Genomic DNA, 26,547 nt, shown 5'->3' on the forward strand with positions numbered 1-26,547 from the left:
TGTCTGAAGTTTTGTTTGATTGTAATCCATTACATATCTTTCTATAAAAGTTATCTTATGTTATCAAGATGAATTTGCTCTGACAGTTTAAATCTAACTTTTTGTAATATTTTATTACCATTTTCTAAACTGTATCAAATAAACTGATAATGTGAGAAATGTTGATGGTGTCTGAATAAATTTTGGTTTGACCGTATATTTAATTTTTACAGTGCTATTTTACATTTAATTATTTGGTTTCTGTACCTGGATGCTTACAAACTTGAAACACTGTGTAAATAGCACAAACAAATAAACAGAACGAACATACAAATTCAACACTTCCAAACGGGGCCCAGTGGTACAACCTTCACCGGGGCCCCGCTAACCCCAGCTATGGCCCTGCATTCTACTGAACAATAGATTCCAAATTTGGACTTTTATTTTGACGGGTTGCAAAATAAATGAATACCTATATATTTCTGTACATGTGATTTGATGCTTTTTTTTTACACACATGTATGTCACTCACAAACATGGAAAATGTTCATAATAAAACTCTCTCACACTTACATAAATACATGACACTCACATTCTCAGCCAGCTCTGTTTTCAATGTTGCTACATGAAGCTGCCAGGGACAAGAGCCTCGGTCTAAGTCATGGAAGTAATTCTTACCATATGTGTGTGTGAGAAAAAAAGAGACGAGGACCTGAGAAAGGCTGGAGGAGTGTTCACTTGAGAAATGGGGGAGGGATAAACAGACCGGTGTACAGTAGGAGGGGAGTGTCAGGGATTCCTGAACATGATTTGATCATGGTCCTGTGAGTGGGCACGGATGAGGGGGATTCATGTCATGTTCATGCCTATGTGCTGAAGAGAAAGCATTTGAAACTATGTAAGATTTGCAGGTAGTGAGGTAAGTAAACACTTTCAAATGGAGGAGATATTATATATATATATATATATATATATATATATATATATATAATGTGGAAGATACATGTGTAATTTGTAATAATTAGATATTATATTTCTGATATTTCATATCAGTCTATGTCATTATTAAAATAAATATCAATATTTATTTATTTCAAGTTTAAAGCCATATTTTTGCTCCAAAATGAAAGTTGTAGAAATCAGACCATTAATTCTTCTTAAGAAAAGACATATCTTAATAGAAAAAATATATATATTTCTTAGTTTCTGTGTGAAATAGTGTTTCAAATCAAAAAACAGGTTTGTGTTTCCTGAAAATATTAATAGTAATATTAATTGGTGCATAAACATTATATTCAACATTTATCAAACTCTTCATATAGTTCTATTGAGGAAAACTATATTGTGATAATTACCATTATTGATTTATCACATTTATGACATTAGACATCTTTGTAACAATATTTGTTTCTCTCTCTTTCTCAGTCTCAGTATCTGGGCTGTCTCTTCTAGCACTCTGGTTGGCCACTATGTTTGGGAGAGAAGGTAGTAATACACCTCTCTACTTTTGACTGGAGAATCCTGAGTAGTACTGACTTCTACCTACAGGTGGTCCCCTTCTCGATGCGTTGTTCTCGCCTTACTCTTAAGTTCAATTCAATTAAGTTCAAGTTTATTTGTATAGCGCTTTTTACAATACAAATCGTTACAAAGCAACTATACAGAAAATTATGTTTCTACAATATTAAGTTGTAGCTTATAAGTGGTGACTGTCAGTTTGTGCACGTATGACAGGATTTTTAGAAAAATTAATACAAGACGTAGTCAGCCAGATGATGAACATTATTGATTTTATTAATAATTATTATATGATGCAACAATATTTGTTAGTTCTGTTTGTTGATTCAGGGTTAGCATCATCTGGGGTCCTCTGGGGGTCAGCATCATCTCTTCTCAGGTGTTCTGGATCCAGACTGGAGCTTGTGTAAATCCTAGTTACCATGAGATGTAAATCCAGAAGAAACAGAGAAACAAATAGAGACATCATTAGCATAGCTGCTGATCCAACAAAGTAAAATTAATTAGTTTAACCCAAGCTAAAGAATAAGAATGCACATTTGATCAGATGCAACTACACTCACAATTTAAGATACATTATTTGAATGCTTGGTGAAAGAGATGCGTTTTTAATCTAGATTTAAACACAGAGAGTGTGTCTGAACCCTGAACATTATCAGGAAGGCTATTCCAGAGTTTGGGAGCCAAATGTGAAAGTGCATTGCACCTGGTGGGAGGAATGTACAGGTGGTCTTAGTGCCAGAGTCACAGTATCCCCTGGTGTTTACTTCAGAATGGCTACATTCTGAAGTAAACGCTTCCGGCTTTGCTACCGTTCGGACGTTCTAGCTTACTGCTCTGCGCTTTGCTTCTTATTTCTGTACTTTTCTCTGATTTTTCTAAAATTTTTCTAAGATTTCTACATCAGCAGATCAGCACAGTGCTCAAAAAACAGTTTTTTTGGCACAAACGCTAAAACTAAAAACTCTTTGGGACTGGAATAATACTACAAAAAGAAAACTTTGCCTCCCACTGCAAGCAGCTTACATTCCGGAGACGGGAAAACAACTGCCTACATTCAAACAGAAGTGAGAAAAAAATGCCTCCTGTTGGATCTACTTGTTGCATGAACTGCTGCAAACTTCTACAAAGGATTGTGATTCTTGAAACAAAGTTACTTGCTGGACTTCCAAAACAGACGGAACACTCAGCAGACCGTCGTCATGGACCTTCTCAGCATACAGCCGGTGAGTCCCATGAATCTTCTGAATCTCAACAGTTTATACCAAGTGCAGGAACAAGCCGAAACTGATCGCCACACTAATCGATGGCACAAACAGGGAGCGAGACCCAAAGGAAAACGAAATATCAGATTGTCACGAGTTTCTCGTATTGCTGCCGTAGCTTCCTCTACCCCAGATTCAACTATGACAAGACTTGTGAATACTGGCATTCAACCACCCCCTATACATCTTGAGAACAGATTTGAAGCATTAATGATTGTGGGTGAGGAATCCCCAAATGTATTTAAAGATGGATCTGATCAGCCAGCAGCTAACAGCGCTACTAACAGGGGCTCAAGGTCGAGCAGACAGCGGCTTTCAGCTCAGAGCACAGCCGAGCCAAGGACTCTGATAGTGGGTGACTCTGTTATCCGAAACATCCGTAGCAGGACTACAACAACATGCTGCCTTCCTCAAGCAACGGTCTCTGATGTGAACAAGGAACTTCAGAACATTCTGATGAAGCACAAGACTGCAAATCAAATTATCATCCATGTGGGGAAGAATGATATTCGGAAAGAGCAGTCAGAACTCCTTAAGAAGGACTTCAGTGAACTCTTTGAAACACTTAGAAGACTCAAAGTTCAGTCGTTCATCAGTGGACCACTCCCAGCAAGGGGAACAAATATGTTTTCACGGTTGCTTGGGCTGAACACATGGCTACAAAGATCTTGTAATATAAAAGGAGTGAATTTCATCGACAACTTCAATCTTTTCTGGGGCCATAGACAATTGTTTAAACCGGATGGCCTCCACCCAAACAAACTTGGTGCCAGAGTGTTTAAGGACAATATCTACTTTTCCCCCCGTCATCCTTCAGCAGAGTGTGTCAATCCATTCAGCACACACACACCGGGTCCGAGTCATCATGTGGTTGACATATCCCACAAGGACACTGCCTTAACGCCAGGGCCCAAACCCTCTATCTGCTGAAGGTGAACCAAAAACAACTGATAGCAGCTCTCAGTGATATGTGTCGGGTCACCGCTATAATAACAGCAACATTCACAAATGCCTACAGAACAAGCGGGAACCCAGTGTGCCTGTAGCTTTCTCTATTTCAGTTTTATCAAGTGATAGAAAGTCTAAGGCCATCTCAAGCCGAAGGGCAAACTCATCTAATCTGTGGCCTATTATGCATCAAACTAAAATTGATGTAAAGACACAAAGCACAGCCATCAAGTTAGCATCTTTAAACATTCGCTCACTAAAAATAAATCATTTCTAATCAATGACTTTATAACCACAAACAATCTGGATTTTATGTTTCTAAACGAAACATGGCTTGAAGACAATTGCAATGCAACAGTCCTTAATGAAGCAGCCCCTCCTAACTTCACTTACATGAGTGTCTGCAGGACTGTTAGGAGAGGTGCGGGTGTAGCTGCTCTATTTAAAGATGTCTATCAATGCAAGCAAGTGTCATTTGGTCAGTACTTGTCTTTTGAATATCTAGAGATTGTGCTGAAAGGTGCTCCACGCATTCTGTTTATTATTATTTACAGGCCTCCAAAATACTCTCCAGCCTTTGTTGAAGAGGTCACAGAAATGTTATCAATGATTTCCTCCGAGTTTGACTGTTTTGCTATTGCAGGGGATTTTAATATTCACATAGATAATTCAGAAAACAAAACTACAAAAGAAATGTTAATGGTTCTAAACACTTTTGACTTGAATCAGCATGTGCATGGACCCACACACAAAGGTGGACTCACTCTAGACTTAATCATCAGTAGGGGTCTAAACATTTCATCCATTGTTATTAAGGACATAGCACTATCTGATCACTTCTGTATTTTCTTTGAAATGTTGTTGTCTGCTACAACTGAATCTAGATCGGTCTCTGTCAGAAGGAGATGTATTAACGAGAACACAAGTGTACTATTTATGGAGGCTATATCTTTAACACCAAGCATTTCTGCAGACTCTGTTGATACTCTCCTTGATTCATTCAACTAAAAAGTTAAGAATGTTATTGATGATATTGCTCCGATAATAGTCAGTAAGAAAACAAACAGTTTGGAGAAGATCAACAGCAGTTCAGACTATGAAAAGACAATGCAGAAAAGCAGAGCGGATGTGGCGGAAGACAAAACTTGAAATTCACTATAGCATCTATAAAGACAGCCTTCATGCTTTTAATGTGAAACTAGCCACAGCTAGACAGAATTTATTCTCAAACCTTATAAACAGTAACTTAAATAACACTCGTACTCTTTTTGTCACTGTTGAGAGACTGACAAACCCCCCAAGTCAGATTCCCAGTGAAGTGCTCTCAGACAGCAAATGCAATGAGTTTGCATCCTTCTTTTCTGAGAAGATCATCAATATCAGGAAGGCGATTAGCACATCCTCAAGTAATGCAGAGGTCAGACAGATTAGGCCACAATATAAAAAAGATACTATGTCGATTTTTGAAGCAATTGATAGCAAAATTCTGGAAGACATAGTGCAGCACCTAAAATCGTCAACCTGCTATCTTGACACACTTCCCACATCTTTTTTCAAAAATGTGTTTAACTGCTTAGAAGCAGATCTTTTAGAAGTGGTGAATGCCTCACTTCTTTCTGGGACATTTCCAAACTCCTTAAAAAATGCAGTTGTTAAGCCCCTCCTGAAAAAGAGCAATCTTGATAACACCATTTTGAGCAATTTTAGACCAATATCTAATCTTCCTTTTATAGGTAAAATTATAGAAAAGGTAGTTTTTAATCAGCTGAACAAATACTTACACTCAAATGGATACCTGGACAATTTTCAATCTTGTTTTCGACCTCATCACAGCACAGAGACAGCACTCATTAAGATAATAAATGATATTCGCTTAAATTGTGACTCTGGCAAAATATTGGTTCTGGTATTGCTAGATCTCAGTGCTGCGTTTGACACTGTCGATCATAACATACTACTAGAGAGACAGGTCATACTTAGAAGGGAGAGGTTATTTTGTGAGTCTAGGAGAGCATAAGTCTAAGTGGACGTCCATGACATGCGGAGTCCCACAGGGGTCAATTCTTGCACCGCTCTTGTTTAGCCTGTATATGCTTCCCCTAAGTCAAATAATGAGAAAGAACCAAATTGCCTATCACAGCTATGCTGATGATACACAGATTTACCTAGCATTATCTCCAAATGACTACAGCCCAATTGACTCCCTCTACCAATGCATTGATGAAATTAATAGTTGGATGTGCCAGAACTTTCTTCAGTTAAACAAGGAAAAAACTGAAGTCATTGCATTTGGAAACAAAGATGAAGTGTTCAAGCTGAATGCATACCTTAACTCTAAGGGTCAAACAACTAAAAATCAAGTCAGGAACCTTGGTGTGATTCTGGAGACAGACCTTAGTTTCAATAGTCATGTCAAAGCAGTAACTAAATCAGCATACTATCATTTAAAAAACATTGCAAGAATTAGATCTTTTGTTTCCAGCCAAGACTTGGAGAAACTTGTTCATGCCTTCATCACCAGCAGGGTGGACTATTGTAATGGGCTCCTCACCGGCCTTCCCAAAAAGACCATTAGACAGCTGCAGCTCATCCAGAACGCTGCTGCCAGGATTCTGACTAGAACCAGAAAATATGAGCATATCACACCAGTCCTCAGGTCCTTACACTGGCTTCCAGTTACATTTAGGATTGATTTTAAAGTACTTTTACTTGTATATAAGTCACTAAATGACCTAGGACCGAAATATATTGCAGATATGCTCACTGAATATAAACCTAACAGAGCACTCAGATCATTAGGATCGAGTCAGTTAGAAATACCAAGGGTTCACACAAAACAAGGGGAGTCCTCCTTTAGTTACTATGCCGCCCGCAGTTGGAATAAGCTTCCAGAAGAGATCAGATGTGCTGAAACACTGGTCACATTTAAATCTAGACTTAAAACTCATCTGTTTAGCTGTGCATTTATTGAATGAGCACTGTGCAATGTCCGAACTGATTGCAATATATATTTTCACTGTTTTTTTTAATTTAATTTTATGTAAAATCATTTTCTTACTGTTTTAAATTCATTTTAAATAAGTACAGTTTTAATAATTTTAAAAGTTTTAAAATTGCTTGTTTTATTCTTGTTATTATTTTTCTTCATTACTATTTTACTTTCTTTTATGTAAAGCACTTTGAATTACCATTGTGTACGAAATGTGCTATATAAATAGTTGAGCTGTTAGAGACCAGATGAGGCCCAGATGGTGGTGCTGAACCCAAGCAGCGCTATCTGGAGATGCATGGAATATGTAAGACCAAAACATTGCCTCTGTGTAGGAGGAGTAAAGCAATACGACTAACAAAGGGGAAGGGGGGAGGGTATGGGAAGACTGAAACTGGTGCTAGGTCTGGAAGTGTGGTATGAAGGGATAGCAACAACAATGGCAAGCATAGTGTAGTTTCCTGCAGTGATTTGGCTACCTTATGGCCCTTGCCTCATGTCATTGATTTGGGTCGCCAAAGAAGGTCATATTACCCTTCATTCCAGGACTCTGACAAAGGTGCTAGAGACCCAGTAGGTCTCGAATGCAGATCTCATTTCATGGACAGTCTGGGCAAATGGAGGAGGCCAGGGGTAGGAAAAGAAAGAGATGAGACTGGGGGTACACTGTCCTGGGATGAGTGTCAGAGGAAGAAATGTTCCAGGAGGCGATGTTCCACAGATTATAATGATGTGGCTAAGAAGAAAGCAGATAGACTGGAAGATGGACAACAGGACCACAATCAAAGATCACACTGTGGCTGTGATGATAAAACATTGGCCCGCACTTCTGCAGATAATGGAGCTGTCCCTTTGGCTGTTTATGGAGAAACAGAAGATATAAACAAGATATTGGCTGGAGAATATAGGACACTGACAACGTCTCTCCAAGATTCTTCCATGAACAATGCACCTGATTCATCAGGCTGTGCACAAGGCAGGACCAAACACTCAGACAATACAAGTAAAGAGAAAACTGATAAAATTTTTCCACCATCAGGCACTGCAGGCACCATGGAAGAAAAGTGTCCTGGAAAGTCAGATAACATTATTTGTCCCAGAGGAAAATAAGTGAAAACAGGAGATTTAGAGCACCTAGGTATGTTTAAGTAAAGTGAATTTCCAGTGCATATTTGATGGTAATTGTTCAAATTGTTTTAACTGTCTGCACCATCTTGTTGTGCTCAGTACTGCCCATAGAAGATATATCATACCAACTATAAACACATATAAATTGTTTTAACACTAAAAATATACATTTGCCTTCCTACAGGAGGAAAAGGAAAGCCAAAGGAGGCAAAGGGAGGACTAAATCCATTGGCCGTGTCCAACATAAAGGCAAGGGTGACCAAATTCACTCAAAGAACCCACCCAAAGCCACCCAATCGATCAGCCATTCTAGCCAACCAGAGGAGGCTCCCAAATTATCTAGATATTGCAAAGGCTGTGTAGCAGCCACTGTCACTGACACAGAAACAGATGCAAAGTCAAAAGCCAAAGATGGAAGTATGTTGTGATTGTCTCAATAAATGCTCATTGATTGCTGAAGTCAAAGCTCACTCCATACTCAATTTGTTCAAATTTAACATTAAATTACAGAAAGCCAGACTGGCACATCCTTTCCTGACCATCCCCAAAAAACGAGATGGGATTATCCGAAACGGCTATTCACTTAGACTCCAAATCTCCCCCTCTTCATTTTAGAGACTTAGATTTCAATCTTCTGCAGTCACGGACGCTAATATTAACAGGTAGATGTTCTTACTTTGAATGGTTACAAAATATTTATTATTCCCTTAATATTACGTCATTTCTCATGTAGGTACGATGGATTGACTGGGAAGAGCATTGGTTATCACAGAAAGTCACCTCCCAGAGGATGGATGGAACACAGATGAAATTATCAAATTGTTGTCCTGCTATTACACCATCACCAGGTCTGTTATTCAACCCATGTAACAGAGACCATCATGACTGTCACTTCACCTCAAATGCACTGGTTATCCCCTGGTGTTTTGCTGAATTTTAGAATTGGAGGGCACGGTCTCATGACCTTTTACCGTGTTTGGTTAATGTGCATTCTGTGCTGTGCTAATTATGAAAAAACAGACCTACTGTATGGCCAGAGAGAAAGGTCTTACTGTCATAGTGGACAGCAGAAGGTCTGACCCATCTGCACTCTGTCTCTCTGCACTGAAGCTCTTCAAGGTGAATCAGTGCACGGATGCTGTTTGTGGTCCAGTTGGTGTTTTGCATTGATTCTAACCCTATTTTATCTGGGTGTATGTGTCTGATTGTGTCTAACAGGGGCAGGTAAAAACAGGGCTTGACTCGGTCCTTATCCTAACTGAGGAGCAAGATGAATCTACCCAACCGTGTCTGGCTGGAATAGAGGTGCATGTTTATTCACTAAGCTAATATTTAACCATCAATTTGGGCTAGGGCAGAGTAGGGAATGGGCTTTTCAATATTTTATTAGCTCGACTCCCAAGACAGACAGCTACTGGTACTTTAAATATCTACAAAGCTGAAAACGAGGAAGGGAATTTTGACAAGACATGACATCCCATAATCTGATATTTATAATAGCCCAGACTCATTTAGTTGCTATTGTGAACTATGCTTCACTGCCCTAGTTCTGGATTGCATATGTATTATTATCATTACATTTATATCTAACAGTTAGATCTGGTAGCCAAAAATGTTTCATGGAAAGATATACTGTATATAAAACATGAAAGCTGCAATGCAAACACCTCAGACGGAAGATACAAAGACATATATAAAGCAAAGATTTCAAAGAGTTGCAACACAAGAGTTGGCAGCATGTTTGCTTTTTGTCAGCTCCTCCAGTTCCCCAGGGAGTTCATTTAATTCAGTCTGGCGCTCAAGACCTCTTGCCACCCCTTTGCCCCCCCATGCAAATTTTTTTTTTTTTTCTCATTCCCACACATTTGATATTCGATCATGTGATCTTACCTCTTCCACTGCATCAGTGTGTGTTAACAGGAGCTTCACGGTGAGACTCTTCTGAGCTGGACTGGTCTGGTCTCAGAGCCGTGCTGGACAAACTCCCTCCAATAAGAGGAAAAGTGTGAGACATGTCTCACTGTCTATCGGACTGCCCTCTTTCTGCATCCACCCAAGTACTTCCATCTCCGACTATTTCCTCTGTCCTTGTATTTCCTGAACATGCTCACGCCATCAGGACACACATTTATGATGCACAAAATCATTCACCATTATAACACGGCACAGAATAAGAACATGGAGGACAGTCTAAGAAAAGTTGTATCACCAAGTGATCAGTTAACCTTCAATGGTTATGGTCAGATAGTACTTGGTAACTTTTTATTTTTATTTTTTACTTAAAGTGACCATTCATTTTTTCATGTATTGTAAAAAAAATCTCTTTGTCTTGTACTTTATGTGAAGGTACACCTCCACAGTCCCTAAATGATAAAGACACAACTGTGATATTACACAAATAGACCAAGTATACTGTAAGTAATGTCATTATAAACACCACACTTGCAAAATCTCACTTCACTTAATAAATACAGTTGGATCGTAATATTTTGTCTCTTTTCAGACCCCAGCCAAGGTTCAGTGATTGACATGGCAGCCCTACGAAATGTACAAATTGCACTTGTTTTCGTTTTTCTAGATAAAAAAATGCTTTAAATGAAAAGGAATCACGACAACAATTTTTGGCTCAAGTGGGAGCAACAATTCTGAACAGATCAGATTTTATTACCTTGGGACATCCAAATGATGTTGAGGGCACTGTGAGTATTATCACATGCAATATCATGCTTTTGTTTTGTGATAAGTGAATATTAAATTTGGTTTCTCTCAAATTATTACAGATTTTGAATGGCTACCTTTCAATGGTCAGAGATATTGCTGATTTAAAGGTAATATTTTATACATATATATTTTGTGTAGAACTGTTTTTTTTCTTTGGAGAGAGAAAGTGTGTTCCTAATGTAATCCTTGTAATCCTGTGTGGAGTAAATACTTTCTAGGGAAACTAATTCACTTGTTTTTTATTTTTTTAATGTAATTTAAGATCAGATGCTGAAAGAAAGCTACTCAGAAAAAGGCGCAAAGAAATGAAAACAGGTATAACTTTAACTAAAATAGGTTTGTAACAACTAATCTGACAACTGAAGATAAAATGTTCAAGTTCCTTTTTCCATAAATGATGTATTGGTGTGAACTCTCTCTTCTTTCTTTGTTCTTTCTTTCTTTCTTTCTTTCTTTAGGAGAATTGGAAAAGGAAGCAGAAGCTGATTACATAAGTAAGGTGGGAGTTTTCCCTATTCCAAATGTTATTTTTAACATTTTAAATGTATGCTGTTATTTGAATAGTATTTTATATTGAAAAAATAAGTTAATTGTTAAATTAATAAATGTACTTGCATGTCTTGCAGACACTGAACAGCATATTAAGAGGAATCTTATGTACAGATCACTGTTGAAAACCAGACAAAATATAATTATATATATATATATATATAGCACTTTTGTTTATTTTGACATCTGACAAGTTTTTATTTTTTCTTGGTGCTGTTATGCTGTTAGCATTTTCGCCATGAATGTGTACTGGTAGTTTAAGTTGTATACAGACTTTATTGTATTGTACCTTTTAGGATTAAAATTGCAGAGACAATTACTTGACTCATTTTTGCTTCCACTCAACAGCAATTATGACCTGAATAAAATAAAATGGCTTTATTTTAAAATATTCTATATACACACATTTAGAAAATAATAATTGCGGTGACATTATGCTATTAATTAATCAAATTCAGGTTTAAAAATTTTAAATCATGTGATTTAAAAGGTTACTACAACTATTTTGCATGTGTGTAAATAAACTGTAAATAATATAGATCTTTAAATGTAAATAATAACTTATTACTATTCATAAGTACTACTATAGAGGTTAGAACTAGAGCCCTGCACGGGCCTCAAATCTAGGCCCGAGCCCTGGCTAGCCCGACCCGTGTCCGACAGCTCATCAGAATTATCAGTCCGACACGAGCCTGTGTTTTTATTTATTTATTTTATTACACAGCAACAATTAAAAAAGGGGTCAGTTTTGTGTTATGTTTCTTAGTTAATTTAGAAAAATGTTTGGAGCATTTTTTTAAAATGAAGATTTACGTTAATCAGCCGAGCCGACAGCGAGTAGCCTAAAACATATTTAATCAATTAAGCCTCTCAAATTAACGCTAATACTTTACTTGGCTACAATAAAATCCATAGATCTAAAACACTTCAAGCATACCACACAGACAGTTAGTTTAATATATGTTTATTTATTAAACCACAGTGAGTAAAATAAAAAAAAATGGAAATACTGAGGCAGGCTCGCAACAGCGCTCGCAAACGAAATGAGAAATAGCCTACAATCTTAACAAATTAAATTAATTAAAAACAAACTTGCAGGTTATCTTACCTCAAAAATGCACCACAGAACATGTCCATTCTTTTTTGCATTAGTTTCCAACAGTTAAACGAAAATAAAGTCCAGTCAAATGAAAAGTTAGAACAGTCTCTTACAGAGCATCGTGGAGAAAAAGAATAGCATCCAGAGTGGAAGGTGTTATAACCCAGTCCTCCTCTCTTCTATCACTCTTCCCGCTGCACTGAAGACACGTTCGCTGCTGCTGCTGCTGGCGGGACACTAAACACAGAGCGAGCCAGTCTTGACAGTTGCGGTAGCAGGGTCTCGTGCTGTTTCCACCATAGCAGCACATCTCGTCCATCACCTTCCATGTTGTGATTGAGGCGCATGTATTGCTGTACTTCATCATCGTCATCCTCGTCCTGCTCCACAATGTTTTCAAACTCGGCCAGCGCTCTCTTCTTTGCCGCGTGGCCCGCAACAACAGGTGCAGACACAGAAATGCTCGCCGCTGCATGAATCATCATTTTATAATTATTAGTTGGCCAACTAGGCTATGATTAATACATTAATTTAGAGTCCTATAATAGCTACTACTACAATAAGTGCATATAAGTGAAGTATAATCGTGGGTCGCGCTGACGAAAAAGCGTGCGTGCGTGCATGAGACTGTCATGTTAGTATAATTATAACGGGTTGAATTATCAGATTATGAAAGTTATGAGGTTATGAAATGTCTATGTTTGTTTTTCTATCGTCGACGTCAACTTCTCATTTTTTTTTTATTAATGTCTAAAAAAATAAATAGAAGGATAACCCAAAAAAGGCCCGAGGCCCGGCCCGCATGTGAGCTATAACGTGAAAATTGGCCCGAAGCCCGGCCCTAGGGGCATAAATAAGTCGGGGCCGTCGGGCTCGGGCTGAAATGCAGGGCTTTAGTTAGAACATCATCTTAATACAATATTGAGCATGCGTGGCACTCAAGACCAGCGCATGAGCGTTATAATCCATAGATCGGTAGTGCGCATGCGCCTATGACGTCACCAAAACACCACCGCGCAAGCGTGTGACAACGTCCAGTACGTATTGGATCGGATCCAGTTACGTCATCGTGCTACAGGCTGCAGGGAGGACTTCTTGCTGGACAACACACAGCGACTGCTGTCTACACTCACTGAAGTAAAGCACAAACACATATCCACACAAGACCACTGTATGATTGTATGTGACAGGATATCTCTCTACTGTTTATTAACGGTGGATTTAATTCTGCAGCCAGCAATAAACAGTACATGACCACTTTATTTCACTGTGGAGTTTATATTGCTATGGATAATGTAAAAAAAGAGAGCGAAGGAGGACGTGGCCTGAGCAGTCAACATAAGCAAGAACATGAAGCAGAGTTTAGATGTTACAGTAGCTTAATAGTTAAGATTTCAGAATTCAAATGCTTTGAATATGGTTTATTCATTCAGAATTTAGGCAAGGCAAGTTTATTTCTATAGCACATTTCGTACACAATGGTAATTCAAAGTGCTTAATATAAAAGAAAGTAAAATAGCCATGAAGAAATAATAAAACAAAAATAAAAACTTTGGAAATGATTTAAAATGGACTTACTTAAAATTAATTTAAAACAGTTAAAAAAAAGAAAATGATTTTACATAAAATACAGTGAATACGTAAAATACAGTGCAATCGGTTTGGACCTTGTACAGTGCTCATTCAATAAATGCACAGCTAAACAGATTTCAGGTTTTAAGTCTAGATTTAAATGTGACTAGTGTTTTAGCACATCCAGGAGCGGACTGGCCATCGGGAGATCCGGGACATTTCCCGGTGGCCTGACGGTCATTCTGGGCTACTGCTGTGCAGTCGATCATGCTGACGAGCAATAGGCTGGTAATGTATGCAACTGTGAATTAATTGACGGTCTTATGAATCTACGAATCAGGCGATCGCGATCAGGCGAGTGAAAATGACACTAACACATGACCAAACATCAGCGAAGCACCGCCTAATTGACTATATCCAGAGCCAGGCTTTATCTTAGAAAATCGCGTAAAAAACGGAGCGTAAACACAAAGGAGCAGCAGAGAGGGAAAGGAGAAAAGCCCTGGCCACAGACGCAGCAAGTTGCTGCAAAATCCCAGGCATTTTCGCCAGTAAGGGAGCAGGTCGGTCAGAATTACATTTATATTTACTATGGTTCACTGAAAAAACAGCACGCGCTGGGACGCTTTTCAACTTAAATCTGACAAAGCATCTGTAATATGGTCAGAGGTGGGTAGAGTACCCAAAAACTGTACTCAAGTAAAAGTAAAAGTACTTCTAGAAATATTTACTCAAGTAAAAGTACTAGTCTTGAATAGTTACTTGAGTAAGAGTAAAAGAGTATCGGATAAAAAATCTACTCAAGTAGTTAGTTACTAGTTACTTTGGGTCATATATACTGAGCCTATTTTTATTTAGATATATAGATAAAATGTATGTAATGTATGTGTGTGTGTATAAATGTATATATTTCATCAGCCTTTACTCCAATTTATGTAATTTATTATAAAACCCAGTCTGTTTACTTAAGTAACAGATATAGGTGTCATGCCATAACATATTTTTAATACGACTGACTTTATATTAAATGTGAATTTAACATTGAAAGTTAATGTGATATAAATATTGCTACTAATCTTTCATTGTTCAGAAAGAGAGCAAATAACATTTACATTATTAAAGATAATTTTCACTGACAGTCTAGATTTCAATCACTCTCAGAAACTCCCATTAAAATCACTGAAACTGTTAACACTGTGAAATCAATATCTTCATTAAAGATTCGTACACACATCTGCACTTTGTTGTTTCTGATGAGAGAATTCGCCAGAAAGAGGTATTCAGTCAGTGAGCGAGTGAAGGAAGCACCGGCATTTTAGCGATGACTCATCTGAACGCCTCTGATTGGCCAATGCTTTAATAAGCTCAAAAGAATCATGTGTGATTGGTTATAATGCGCAGCGCTGTAAAAACACATCTATCTCTGGCTCAGCGCCAGCCAGCGATCACAGATCTGAATTTAGCAGCTGATGATATGACTTGCTAAACGTACTCGCACCGGTGTTATTGTATTAAAATTAATAAAATCTTAATCGGCTATTTTTTGTCTTTTGGAAGCTGCATTCAACTTGACTCCCTTCTGTTATAAGTCACACACGTACAACAAACTAATGTCACAGTGGTATCGTGTACTGTAATCGAATGTAGCCCAAGTTATTACCTGTTAAACAGTAGACAGCACACGCGGTGTTCATCTAATAAGGATCTCCATTGCAAGCAAATAATAACCTTTGCAGATTTCAATTCAGTGCAGTTCCAGCCACGTTTTCAATGCTCTTTCTGTTCTTAAACGTTACAACTCTGAGTGAACCACTTCAGATGCTCAGCGCGCGCGGCAGGGAACTGAACGACTCATTCAAACTGATTCATGAACCAATTCACTCAACAGAATTCACTGAACAGAATTGACTCAAAAGAATGAATCATTCGCGAATGGGCATCGTTCATTGCCCAGAGAAAAGTAGACGGCGCGTTTGGAATAAACTGAAGCATTTATAACATTTATTGCATTAAGATAAAGTAACGAGAGGAGCGTCGCCCACAGTAACGAAGTAAAAGTACAGATTTTTCCCCAAAAATTTACTCAAGTAAGAGTATAAAGTACCCATCTTTAAATATACTCCGAAAAGTATCCGTTACCCCAAAAAATTACTCAAGTAAATGTAACGAAGTAAATGTAACTCGTTACTACCCACCTCTGAATATGGTTTGCTATAAATAACACGTAAAACAAACAGGGTTCAAATAATATATGTTTCTGTTGATGGATGCGCAGTCTGGATTCCCAGACATTACAACAGCGATGAATAAAACCTCTACAAATCATTGACTCTTGTTCAATACTAATACGAGCACTGTATCAGTGCATTCTCTTAAAGTGACAGTCTTTATATTAATCGAACAGCAACAACCAATAAATCACGCACTGCTCTTGATTGAAAAGCTTTTTTAACTTTAATAAAGAAGAATCTTTAATTTATAGTCCAAAATGCAATGCTGTTTTACATTTGATTTCTTTAATTTAATTTCTGTACCTAAAAACTAATGCACGACCTACCTAAAAAAAAAACCCTGAAAGTCAGTTTATTTTAATTTTTATCTTTACTCTATTGTATTTATTTGTGCTGTTGCTTGTAGTTAGAATATTCTTAATAATATGATAATATATATATATATATATAATATTATTTTTTTTTAAGTATAGTTTTTCCATAAACAAAGCACATACAATGGTACTGAAACCGTGACTCTAAAACCATGAAACAAACCGAACTGTGAAAAAGTTGAACTGTTTCACCCTAATATTAACATAATCATTTCGCAGATGGACGCTTTCATTCAGAGACTTACAATAGATAAAATCTATAAAAAAAAAAAAAAATAAATAAAAAAAAAAAATATATATATATATATATATATATATATATGATTACAAATATATATATATATATATATAATGATAGATGTTTTAAAAGAGCATCTTAATGACAAACTAGTGCACTGTTTTACATATGAAGATACAGTATTTTTTTTAGTGCCAAAATTGACCAGAAATTGATTTTCCATTTCTAGCCTACAATATGTAGCCTAGTGTACAATGTGTATTTATTTTGAAGGTGATGAAGGAAGCAGCAGTAACTAGTGCTGTTAGTGCTCCTGCTGTTGAACAAGAGAGGGAGGACAGTTCAGCTTTTGAGTCAGAGCAGGATCCTTCAGGGAAAGTTTAAGCTATAAGCAAAACTAAACATGCTGCTATACTCTTAGAAAAATATATGTGCTTTTATGATTTATAAGGTCATCAGTAGTAGGACTGTGATCACAGGGACATACAACTGATGGCTGCATAATTAATATAGATTATTTAAAGTGCTTATTTCATATTGCAGAGAAACTCGATGTGCAGAGTGAGAGAGAGAGAGATTCAGGGAAAGATGATAGAGAGTGAATGCCTTGATACTCCATATGATGTTTTTGCCCGTCCACAGTCTAAGGATTTAGATTTATTTTTTAAGTATAACCCAATTCAAACAATTGAAAGAGCCAAAGAGTTTATCAGTCTGGTGGACACATGAATTGTGTGGTGACTGCAGCAACAGAGGTGGCCTGGGGTGGAGTCAGATTCCCTGATTTACTGTCCCAGTCCGCCACTGAGCACATCTGATCTCTTCTGGAAGCTGATTCCAGCTGCGGGCGGCATAGTAACTAAAGGAGGACTCCCCTTGTTTTGTGTGAACCCTTGGTATTTCTAACTGACTCGATCCTAATGATCTAAGTGCTCTTTTAGGTTTATATTCAGTGAACATATCTGCAATATATTTCGGTCCATTTACAATCTATTTAGAATCTGAATTTAGAATCTGAAGTATTGTTTTATAGCATTAGTTTGAAGTGTTTTCCACTTTAAGTTTTCCAGAGTATGGTACTCTGTACACAGACGCACCCCTCCCTCCCAAACCCCCTCGCAGGCGTCAGCCCAGCTTCGACCTCCAGGCCGTTCGGCCGCTGTGTCTAAACCCACCGAGTCCACATCAGGCCAGTCCTCCCCACTGTCCTGGCTGGGCCGCCGGGGGCTGACAGATCCCATCCTTACAGCAGGGGTGGCAGCAGCACCTCCAGGGTGGAGGGATCCCCCTAGAGGAGGAGGAGGAGGATGAGTGCTGATCCGAGGTGTGGAGGTCAGCAGCAAGGAAGTGGTGGATCACACAAGCTTCACACGCAAACATGTGCTGCTGAACCACACTGAGAGAGAGACGGGGATGGAGAGAGCGGGAGCGACCGCACAGAGGTGTGTGTGTGTGAGGTATTTCCCTTCCAAAATCACCTGATGAAGCTACTTTCTGAGGATATTCGTAAATGTTCATTAAGGGGACAAGTAAATGGCATTGCATTTGATTTTCTCACAGTTATTTCTTTCAGAAATGTTTCTTCCAGTTTAGGGTCATGAATGAGCAAAGTTTCGACACATAGCTTTGTTTTTGAAAGGCTGTGCAAATTTTGGTGACATCTGTTGTGTTAAAGGGTTAATTCACCCAAAATATAAATTAGTCAGTGTTTTACTCCCCCTCAAAGCTTCCTAGATGTATATGACTTTCTTCTTTCAGATGAATACAGTCGGATTTATATATATATAATCCTTGCTTTTCTAAGCTTTATAATGGGAGAAGATGGATGTTTTTGTTAAACAGTCCAAAAGTAGTCATATAAAGCGCATCCATCCGTAATAAAACTTGCAACAAAAAACACGCACCTACTCCTATTCTAATGCTTGGAAGAGTAAAGAAAATTGTAAATATAACTGATTGGATTCATCTGAAAAAAGAAATTCATTCAACTAGGATGCTTTGAGGTTTAGAAAAACATGGGCTAATTTTCATTTTTAAGGGTCAAATGGAACCTCCATTGGTTTCCATACAATTTACCAAAAATCAACACTTCAAAAAAGCACAAACTGAGTAGCTATATTTTTAACACAACAGGTCAATGACAAATAATGCATGACTAGATTAATTTTCATTAAGGATAAGCCATGTTTTTGGGTCAATCTCTCTCTCGATCACAGCACGTTGTACTCACAGTGGTGTCGGCTGGTCAGCACAGAGAGGCAGTATGTGGCTGTTCTGAAAGGTGTGGAGGAGAACTATCTGCCCCTCCTGGAGTCTTCAGACGTCCCGTCTGCACTGAGAGGAAAGACAGAGTCACTCTTCTGTAACTGGACGAGCCTCTCTGCGTTCCTTCCACTCGCAGTCACTCCTCCCGGCCATGGAGGGCGCTCTCTCCCAGACACTGCAGCAGACCGACTGCTTCAGCACATATGTGAGAAACGGCTCACATCTGACACTTTTCTTTTTTTTTTACCTTAAATTGGAAAAATAACAGTTTCATTGTAAATGATAACATTAAAAATAAATAATTAAAGAATCGTAAAAAGCATGGCTGTTTTAATGTTACCGCCATATAATAAGAAATTGTCTGAAGCTGAAAAACACCATAATACTGTCAAGATTAACAAAAATAGTATGAATTATGAAATAACGGTGTATGTCCATATTCATTAGCTCCCTCTGCTCCACTGAAGGATCAGTTTGTGCTGTATTCCCACTATATCTGGATGAGACCTAAGTCAGGCTGCTGACTTCTTCAGGGTGAGAAACCAATCATTCATTGATTCACATGTCATCAGAGCTCATGCAGGAGAGGTGCAGCTGTGTGTCCAAATGGCACGTTTCATGAATCGAGTGTGAAACAGAGCCTCAGTGTATTCTACATTACCTGTCCAGAAATCATACAAAAAAGCATGAAATGTGTGCTTTTTGTTCTTTAAAAAATGGAATGAGAGGCCAGTTTATACCAATGCAAAAAAGTACACTTAGCTTTAAAATGAGTACTTAGTACAGATTTAATATACTTTACTCTAATAAAAGAATATACTGATAAAAATACAATACAATAATATACTACTATGTGTACTGGATGTAAATCTCAGTTCAAATTTATATTAAATGCAGTTAGTTTAATTTTAGAGCATTTTTTTATCCTCTGAAGTAGGGCTTTTTCAATAGTAGCACAATTTCATTATTACTTCTTGTCTTGAGATATGGTTAAATGGCACTGTTGAATGTACTGATGGTGAACTAAAACACACTGCCATTGCTTTGAAAAACTGTCTATCTTGTATTTAAATATATTTGTATTTACATATTTGTAATAATGTAAAATATAATAAATGTAATACTGAATAGCACACTATAGTTAAAATTATACTTTTCATGTGCTTTAGGATGTTAGTCAACACATCAAAATAAGTGGACATTAAAGCATGCAAATTATTTAGTAAAACAGTAATTTAGAATATACTTTAGAGTGAAACTTTCAATTTTACATTATTGAAAAAAAGTTGCTTTTTTAAAGTGTACTGAAGCATGTTAAGAAAGTCATTAAAGTGTCTCTTATTTAGTTGCCTAAGTGGCATTTTATTTCATTAATGTAGCATTATCAGTCTTGTATTTCAGATTTGAAGTATGTATTCAATACTTCTTTTACACAAGTTTCCTGTAAGCTGATCTGTTCATTCTTGACTCTGTGTACAGATGAACAGTTTATGTTGCACTGCTGTCTTTGCCCACAGGGAGGAAAATGTGTTTTTGATATCTGTGCCATTGTTTTTGGATGTGGGAAATAATGAGCTGTTTAATTAATCTCTCTCTCTCTCTCTCTCTCTCTCTCTCTCTCTTTTTTTTTTTGCACTAAAAATCTTTTATCTGCACTGTTGTTCACTTCATTGAATTGCACATTGAATTGAATCTGCCATTTGCCTTGCGCTGCTTTATTTAACTTTATTTTAAATTTTATTATATGTCTTTTTTTACATTCACTTATTGTATAGTTGTATCTACATTTTATATTTGATCTAGATTTTTAGGCTTTAATGTTAATGTTATCTGTATGCACCGGGGGTCTGAGAGTAACATAATTTTGATTCTCTGTATATACAGTACAGACCAAAAGTTTGGACACACCTTCTCATTCAAAGAGTTTTCTTTATTTTCATGACTATGAAAATTGTAGAGTCACACTGAAGGCATCAAGGGCTATTTGACCAAGAAGGAGAGTGATGGGGTGCTGCGCCAGATGACCTGGCCTCCACAGTCACCGGACCTGAACCCAATCGAGATGGTTTAGGGGTGAGCTGGACCGCAGACAGAAGGCAAAAGGGCCAACAAGTGCTAAGCATCTCTCGGGGAACTCCTTCAAGACTGTTGGAAGACCATTTCAGGTGACTACCTCTTGAAGCTCATCAAGAGAATGCCAAGAGTGAGCAAAGCAGTAATCAAAGCAAAAGGTGGCTACTTTGAAGAACCTACAATATGACATATTTTCAGTTATTTCACACTTTTTTGTTATGTATATAATTCCACATGTGTTAATTCATAGTTTTGATGCCTTCAGTGTGAATCTACAATTTTCATAGTCATGAAAATAAAGAAAACTCTTTGAATGAGAAGGTGTGTCCAAACTTTAGGTCTGTACTGTATGTACTGTACAAGTGGAAGAATTGACAATAAAGCAGACTTGACTTGACTTGACTTCCTCTCTCTGTCTCTCTCCCTCTCTCTCTCTCTCTCTCTCTCTCTCACGGTGCATGCTGGGGTTTTGGGTGCGTGTGAGGGTTCTCACGAGGGGAGGGTGACCGTGCGTTTGGTTCAAACTTTTCTAAAACTTGTGTTTCATTTTCCATTTTCCTGATTAAACTTAATTTTCGTATTGATAAGAGTATTTCAGGATCAGTTGGGGAACGGGATGGCGTCTCTTACGCCACCTGTTTCCCTCCGCCATGGAATTAGGTGTGTGACGGTGAACGGTGTGAATGTGGAGGAAGTGTTACTTGCAGTAGGAGAGGAGATCGGCTATAAAAACATTTCATCTGCTTCGCGAATGAATAAAGCTGTGGTTGTGTTTGTAAAAGAAGAGAACCAAGTGAATCGTCTTATAAGCAACAGAATAGTGGTAAGTGGAGATTTTATTACTGTTTTGCCGCTGGTTGCTCCGACTATTAAAGTCACCGTTTCAAATGTGCCGCCTTTTATCCAGAGTCATGAAATAGAACGAGAGCTTTTGCGTTATGGTAAGTTAGCTAGCGCGATTAAAACCGTTCCTCTTGGATGTAAAAATGAAGCGCTGAAACACATTATGCCGTTCAGAAGGCAGGTTTTCATGTTTCTAAACGAACAAGAGCTAGACGTGTCATTTAAAGTTTGGCATGAAGGAAGAGCGTACATGGTTTACGCAAATACTGGGAACATGAAGTGTTATGAGTGTGGAGACGTTGGCCACAAGCGTTTAGCATGCCCACATAAAGTTCAAGTTCAAGCTGCGGTAGAAGACGCTAGACAAACTGATGAAGTTGATCTTGTGAATCATCCTGAAAACGTGCAGTCTGTAGATGTGGAAGAGAAAGAGCCTCAGGGAGCTGAGGAAGCTGTTGAATTAAATGAAGAAAATCACAACCAAATTGAGGAAAGTGTGATTGTGAATAATGAAATAATAGGAATGGTTGTAAACAATGTAAGGAGTGAAGACATGGAAAATGTTGCAAGTAGTGGAAAAAATGATGTTGGAGTCAGTAAAACTGAGATCACTGGTGATGCAGAAATGAGAGATGAAGAGTTTTCGGACATTGGGTCACAAGTGATAGAAGACATGTATTCTTTAGAGGAAATTAATGATTTTCTTGAGACAACATTTGGTAAAATAGTAGAGGTAGAACATTTTTTTCCAGATGTGGACAAATTTATAACATCACTGTTGTGGCTGCAAATGAAGTTTTGGATAAAAAGAAAAGATTCAGACTGAAAAAGATGATAACGAAATTAAGGAGAAGTAAGGTGACTGTTTCAAAAAAATTGAAATGAACAAATCTTACTCATCTGTGCTTTTTCTTTTCAGTTTCTGTCTATTTCTTATTTCTCTATATGGATGTGTGGAGAGTGGGATCATTAAATATTAATGGAGGTAGGGACAAAAATAAATTAGCAAAGATTTCAGAGTTTTTAAGAATAGAAAAGGTTAATGTTTGTTATTACGCATACAGACACTGATAATGAAGTGGAATGGGGATTATGGTGGAAAGGAAATTTTGCTTTGAGTCATGACACAAGAAATAGTGCTGGGGTAGCTATTGTTTTTTCTGAAAGTGTGAATATTTTAAAGGTAGAAGAAATTGTTAAAGGAAGATTACTATTAACACAAATTGGAAATAAAGGAATAGAATTTGTATTTGTTAATGTTTACGCTCCTAATAATGGTCCAGAAAGGCTGGAATTTTTTATGGGATTACGAAATGTGATTGAAAAATATGAAGATAATGCTTGTCTAATACTTGGAGGTGATTGGAATTGTACAATTGACTTCGTTGTTGATAGAAATGGAGAAGAGCCCCATAGTAAGTCAAGTGATGCATTAAAAAAAAGTTATCAATGAATTCCAGTTAACAGATGTAAATGAAGGTGTAAAGCAGTATACATGGTTAAGAGTGGTTGAAGATAGAATTAGTGGCGCGAGACTGGATAGGTTTTATTTAAAAAAGACATGGAACAACAAGGTGATGAATACTTTTATTAGACCTAATGGTTTTTCAGACCATCACATGGTTATATTAGATGTTAATTTGAAGAAGACACCCAGATCTAATTATTACTGGATTTTTAACATTAAGTTATTACACGATGCCTCTTTTTGTGAAAAATTTAAATTGTTCTGGGATATTTGGAAATTGAAGAAAAATTCATTTGAAAACCTAAGTCAATGGTTGGATGTGGGCAAGACAAATATAAAAATGTTTTGTCAAAACTATGCTTTCCACTCTTCAAATATGTTGAAAGCAACAGTGAAAGCTTTACAAAATGACATTGAGTTCATTGAAAGACAGGTTGTAAATGATAATGAAGCTGTAAACTGTAATGTGTTAAATAAGAAAAGACAAGACCTGAGCTTTCTCCTACATGAGCAAACAAAAGCAAGCATTGGACGATTTAATCACATTTCAAGAGTTTACAGAGGCTATGCGGCAGCTATCTAAAGGGAGATCGCCTGGAATTGATGGATTACCGGTGGAGTTTTATCAACAATTCTGGGACTTAAAAGGACCAGATTTATATGAAGTAATTTTAGAATGCATCAAAAATAATTAACTTCCAATAAGTTGTTGTCGAGCAGTTTTGTCATTGCTTCCAAAAAAAGGAGACCTCGGACTGCTAAGAAACTGGAGACCAGTATCTCTGTTGTGTCTGGACTATACGATTATTTCGAAGTGTTTAGCAAATAGACTAAAGCACTGTCTGGATTTGTTGATAAAAAAATGATCAAACATAATGCATTACTAAGAGGTCTATTATAGATAGCCTTTTCTTAGAGATATAATTGATTTTAATCAGAATAATAATAATGATATAGGAGTGCTGTCATTAGATCAAGAAAAGGCGTTTGATCGTGTTGATCATGAATATCTATTTAAAGTGTTAAAGAGTTATGGATTTGGTGATGTTTTTATTTCTTATATTCAGTTGTTGTACTCTAATGTTTATGTGATGGTGAAAGTAGGGGGTGGTTTAAGTGCTCCAACACCGGTGACAAGAGGCATAAGACAAGGTTGCCCAATTTCTGGACAATTATATAGCCTAATTATTGAAACCTTATTATGTAGGTTGAGGAAGAATTTAAATGGAACTTTAATCCCTCATGTTAATAATGGTCATTCTAAAGTGGTTTTATCAGCCTACGCAGATGACATTACGGTTTTTATTACAGGACAAGAAGACATTGAAATTTTAACAAGAACTATTGAATTATATGAAAAAGCCTCCTCTGCTAAGGTTAATTGGAAAAAAGTGAAGGATTTATGATTGGTAAATTATAAAAATTTCCAAAACTTCCAGGAGGGTTGCAATGGAGAAGAGACGGACTAAGGATTTTAGGTGTTTTCTGTGGAAATGAACAATTTCAAAAGAAAAACTGGGAGGGCTTGATAGAAAAGGTGTCTGCCCGATTGTCAAAGTGGCGATGGCTATTACCACAATTGTCATATCGAGGAAGGGTTCTGGTAGTAAACAATCTGGCTGCTTCTGTTCTGTGGCATAGGACTGCTGTCATGGAGCCACCAGAGGGGTTGATCGCCAATATACAGAGGACAATAGTGAACTTTTTCTGGGATGGACAACATTGGTTGCGTGCTGCAGTATTATATCTACCAGTACAAGAGGGTGGCCAAGGACTTGTGGATGTGAGAAACAGAATCCGTGCTTTCAGGCTACAAGCTGCACAGAGATTTCTGTATGATAAAGATGTGCTTTGGGGAAAAACTGCAAGTGTGATCATGAGGGCAGTTGGTGGCTTTGGAGTTGATAAGCAATTATTTTTAATGAAGCTTGAAGAGATTAACCTGTCTGAGCTCACTGTTTTTTACAGAGCTATGTTGCAAACATGGAAAAATGTTATAAAAAAGAACGGAGTATGTACAATCTGGAACTTTGGGCACCAGAGGAGCCACTTTTTTTAATCCACTGATTCAAACTAGACTACTTTCTTCTGTGACTATACGACAATGTTTATTAAGGCATGGAATCGTGAAGCTGGATCATTTATTAAATGAAGATGGATGGAAATCGATTGATGAACTTAAAGAAGCAACAGGCTTGAGATCTTCACGTCTAGTGTCAAAGCTGAAGGAAGAAATCCACAATGTACTACCAAGTGGATACAGAACATTTATAGCACAAAGACATGAGAATAGACCGGACATGGGGAATAATGTGCAGTTTCCAGAACTGGTAATTTCTTCAGCAATAAAGGAGGATGAAGAAGAAGTGGTGGATGCCATTTTATCGTTCAAGAATCCTCAGTTTTTTTCCTTTAAAAGCATATCAAAGAAAGAACTGTATAACATCACAGTAAAAACTATCCATCAAGACTCTTTGAGGAAACAAAAAGTGTCCAAGTGGCCAGATTTGTTGAGCCCAGACTTCCTGATAAGAGACAGGTGGAGAGCCCTATATAAACCCCCTGTAGAGAAGCGTTCGGGGGATCTGCAGTGGAGGATTATTTATGGGGCAATAGCAACAGACGGACATGTGCACACCTAAATACAGCTGTAAAGGGGGAATGTCGATTCTGTGGGGAAAAAGAGGATTTGGAGCATTTGTTTCTTAAGTGTGAGAGATTAAAAGGCATTTTTAAATTGCTTGGGAGCTGTTTAGGAAATTTGAGGAGTTTTTTTTCAGATAAGGTGTTTATTGGAGGAATAAAATATACATTTTCAAAAAGGAAAAAAATGGTTTTACTACATTATTGGAACGGCTAAACTGGCAGTGTGGAAAACACGGAAAAACAAAGGTTTGCAATTGGCAACCATAGATCCTGAAGAAATGTGCAAGCGACTTATAGCAGGGAGGCTTAAGATTGAATTTGCATATTATAGGTTGACAAATAATTGATTTGGTTTTTGTGATATATGGTGTGTTAATGAAGTGTTATGTATGTTACATGAAGATCAGTTTGTCTTAAATTTTTGAAAGATTTTAAAAGTTTTCTTTGTTTTTAAGGAGGTTTTATTATAGTAGGAATGCAAATGTATTTATAGTAGTGGTTATTTTGTTCAAAAGTGTGAAGTAAAAATTTATAAATAAAGGAATTGTTAAACCTCTCTCTCTGTCTCTCTCTCTCTCTCACTCTCTCTCTCTCTCTCTCTCTCTCTCTGTCTCTCTCCCTCTCTCTCTCTCTCTCTGTCT

General features: G+C 37.4%; 1 pseudogene; it reads left to right on the top strand.

The window, feature by feature from the left end:
• The window catches only part of LOC132113230 (uncharacterized), a 28,689-nt pseudogene extending 9,289 nt beyond the window's left edge, over positions 1-19,400 (top strand).
• Positions 19,401-26,547: the final 7,147 nt, after the last annotated feature.

The sequence above is a fragment of the Carassius carassius genome, chromosome 3 (assembly GCF_963082965.1).
Source record: "Carassius carassius chromosome 3, fCarCar2.1, whole genome shotgun sequence".
Classification (NCBI taxonomy): Eukaryota; Metazoa; Chordata; class Actinopteri; order Cypriniformes; family Cyprinidae; genus Carassius; species Carassius carassius.